The sequence below is a fragment of the Lactuca saligna genome, chromosome 7 (assembly GCF_052625555.1).
Source record: "Lactuca saligna cultivar CGN05327 chromosome 7, ASM5262555v1, whole genome shotgun sequence".
NCBI lineage: Eukaryota > Viridiplantae > Streptophyta > Magnoliopsida > Asterales > Asteraceae > Lactuca > Lactuca saligna.
The window spans coordinates 14776706-14780901 of NC_136423.1; positions in this window are offsets into that span (position 1 = coordinate 14776706).

The window sequence follows — 4196 nt, forward strand, 5'->3', positions numbered from 1 at the left end:
TAAAAATTCAGTACCATTATCAGATCTAACAACCTTGATTTTAAAAGAAAATTGATTAAGTAAAATATTAAAGAAAATAAGAACACAATTATAAACTTCATCTTTGGACTTCAACAGATAAACCCAAGTTGCCCTAGTATAGTAATCCACAATTGTCAAAAAATATCTAAATCCTTTTGTAGTTGTTACTCTATAGGGACCCCAGACATCTAAATGAATTAACTCACCAAGTTTAGAAGTAATATGTTGACTAATGGGAAAGGGTTCTCTGGTCTGTTTAGCTTTATGACAAACATCACAAGGTGGAAGATTTTCATTTCCAATTTTGAGTTTGTTTCTTAAGGAACTTAAAGCTTGATCAGAAGGATGACCAAGTTTATTATACCAAGTTAGTTTAGACACATAACAAACAGAAGAGGAAATAGAAGAACCAAACAGATTACCTGAAGGTACACTATTTATGGAATAGAGACCTACAGACTCTCTACCATTCCCCACCATCACCTTTGATTGTAAATCCTGAATTTTATAAGTATGTTCATTAAAAACCACTTCACAGTCACTATATTTGCAAACCTTATGCACATACAACAAATTAACATTGAAATCAGGAACAACAAAGACATCAAAAAGAGTAAAAGAAATAGACAAATTCATATTACAAATTTTATCAATTTTAACTGATGAACCATTAGGATGACTGACAAGTAAATCTGACTTAGACACATCCACAGTGTCATGAAGTAGTGACTTAGAAGCAATCATATGTTGTTTAGCTCCTGAGTCAACTATCCATTTTTTATCATTAACAGAAGCATTAAAGGCTTTAAACAAACAAATACCTACCATATTGGCACTAGCATAAGCTTCCTTATTGACTTGCCTATCACCAATAAGTTGTAAAAGTTTGACATATTGATCCTTGGTGAGTTGATGAAACTCAGAATCCCCAGTGGAGTCAGAAAAATTATCTGTTCCAGTACTTCCAGAAGGAATAGTAGTTGAGTTTGCAGAAAAAATTTTAACAAAATTATTTTGATTATTTGTTTCACTTCTTGACTTAAAATCCTTAGGATATCCAATTAACTTGAAACATTTTTCTATGGTATGACCTTTCACACCACAACTCTTACATTGAACTTTTTGACTCTTATCATCATCATCATCATCATCATTATTATTATTATTATTATTATTATTATTATTATTATTATTATTATTATTATTATTATTATTTATTACTAAATCTACTATTAAAAGCAGAAGACTGAGATTTAGTCACAGACTGAGATGATTGAAGAGAAGTCAAAGAACCATTTCTTTGAAGCGACTCTTCTCTTGACACAATAGAAACTGCAATTTTTACATTAGGTAAGGGGTCCATCAATAAAATATGACTTTTGACTTCACCATATGGATCATCAAGACCAGACAAAAACTGCATAAGTTTCATGAGATTAGAGTGATCCTTCAATTTGATAGAAGCATCACATGTACATTCAGTTAAACAAGTGAGACCATCAAACTCTTTCCATAAGGAATCAAGCTGATTGAAGTACTCAGACAGAGAAATACCATTTTGTTTAAGAGAATTAAGCTGCAGATGAATGTTAAAAACAACAGACCCGTCATATTTATTGTAAGTTTCAAAAAGATTTTCTCAAATATCCTCTGCAACTTCAGAATAAGTATGACTCTAATAAATGGAGTCAGAAATAGAAGATAACAACCAAGAACAAACAACTGCATTTGCCTTCTCCCATTTAGTTTTCTTAGACTCATCTACATTAGGCTTTAAAAAGAACCATCAACAAATCCTAATTTGTTTCTTGCCTTAAGAGCCCTAGAAATGGAACTTCTCCATAACCTAAAATTTTCATTACCAGTTAATTTGGTTGTAATAATGGAAGTAACAGCATTATCAGAAGGGTGAAGGTAGAGAGGATCATCAAAATTAATTTGAACATCCCTTCCACTTCCACCAGGTGGATCAGTTGTACCACCCGCCATAGATGTAAAATAGAACAATCAAGAGTAACAAAAAAAAACAACAAAAAAAAGTCCATGTACAGATCTTATGTCCAGATGGTCACCACGTATATCGGGGCCAAAGACAATCTGTACAAAGAAAATAAAAGAGCAATAGAAACCAACATGTGACTTAGTAAAAGAACAATAACTGGTGTACACAAGACACCAGGATCTCCCAGAACAGATATAGAAAAGGATAAAGAATAAAAAAAACCTCACAAAGATTTTAGGAGATAACACAGAATTGACTCTCTTAGTCTGTTCTCAACTAGGGTTTATCGGTGATGAAATCTGACCCCTAGTGAGTTATTTCAGACAAGAGATTGATTGATCGAAGTTTAAGGTTTTCAACCGAAGAGTGATAATCAACCGGAGAACAGTATAGCAACCAATAATCACACAGCAGAACCCGCAAGGTAAAAAAAAAAACTTTCGCAGTACCAAGATCTTTGAAAAACAATCAAATATATGATTCAGTCTAAGACACAAAAGCGGAAACCCTAGACTGAAAAGAATAGCCAAAGAACATCACCGTTTGTGTAACAATCAAGAGAATCGAGAAACGAAACCCTAATCGAAACAAACAGGGATGATCTAAACAAAAAAAGAAAGAAAGATTCATAAAATACCTTTCTGAAGCAACGATTGGATGAAGAACAAACACCCAGCGTCCAAACCGAAGAATCGGAGCCTGAAAGCTCTAATCGATCAAGAAAAAAGCGGAACTCAACGATCGTCACAGGAACAACGACCCATGCTTTGATACCATCTTAAAAAACTAAATCAACACGAAATCTTTCCAACATCACCATTTTATTCACTATAAAACATGTGGTTTTCATCAACAAATACATCACAAACCTCACTACAAAAGCGCACTCTCTCAATAACCTAGTCTATACAGATTGCTCAAGAACACGAAGAAGAAACGGAAACCATAAACTAGAGCGTAGAGAGAAGAACAATTTTTACACACACAAAATATCTATTACATACTGATCAAAAGAGACTGAGACCAATCACTATATACATTGGATCATAACTCTATATGGTATGTTTTCTAACCCGTGTGTAAACCCGTCTATCTGCACAAGATTAACACAATACACCCACACATATATACAAATATGCAATATAAACCTAATAATCTATAGATAATGTTTAGGTTTGTAATAACCATAAAAATAACATTTCTCAACAAAATCGATCGACACAATTTGTTGGAAGTAACTTGATGAGGTTCTTACGTAAATGGGCGTTGGAACGAGATGGAGAAAACGGATATTTGCTTGTATCTTATCACCTAGACTAGCAGTTCTAGTTAAAGGAGTAGCAACTACGCAATTTCACACGAAATATGAGCTCTCCAAGGTGACTCGTTGTCTCCTTTTCTCTTCATCATAGCGGCAGAGGGGCTAAAATTTGCATTATTAGAGGCTATGGAGAAAGGGTTGTACAAAGGGGTGTAACTTCCCAACAACAAGACTTGCTTTTCGGTATTCCAATATGTGTATGATGCGCTTCTTCTTGGGGAGTGGAATAGACAAAATATCCTACATATTATTCGAAATTTGAGATGTTTTCATATGGCTTAGGGTCTTAAAGTCAACCTTAATAAAAGTATAGTAATAGGAGTTGGGGTGCAACGGGTTGAAGTGGCTACTTTGGCTAGATATATGAATTATAGTGAAGGGTCCCTTCAATTTAACTATCTTGGCATCCCGGTGGGTGCATGTATGACGAGATCTTCTAGTTGGCTACACTTAATCAATAAATTTCATGATGATCTCTCCTCTTCTAAGGTTAGGTGTCTATTGAGTGGTCATAGATATATTCTTTGTATGGTAGTTCTCAACAATCTTGGTCTCTATTGGTTCTCTCTCTATAAAGCACCGATTGAAGTTATAAATACGTTAGAAAGTATAAGAAAAAATTTCGTTTGAGGAGGTAATATGGTTAAAAGGAAATCATTGGATTGCATGGAACAAAGTGTTGGGTCATAGAGACAAGGGTAGACTTGATATTGGGAGTCTTCAAGCTCTTAAAATTGCTCTTCTTGGCAAGTGATAGTGGAGGCTCTGAGTGAGGCGAAATGCTATTTGGAAGGAGGTTATCAACGTCATATATTGGGTCGATGGTGACATTATGGTTTTGAGGCCTGTTGT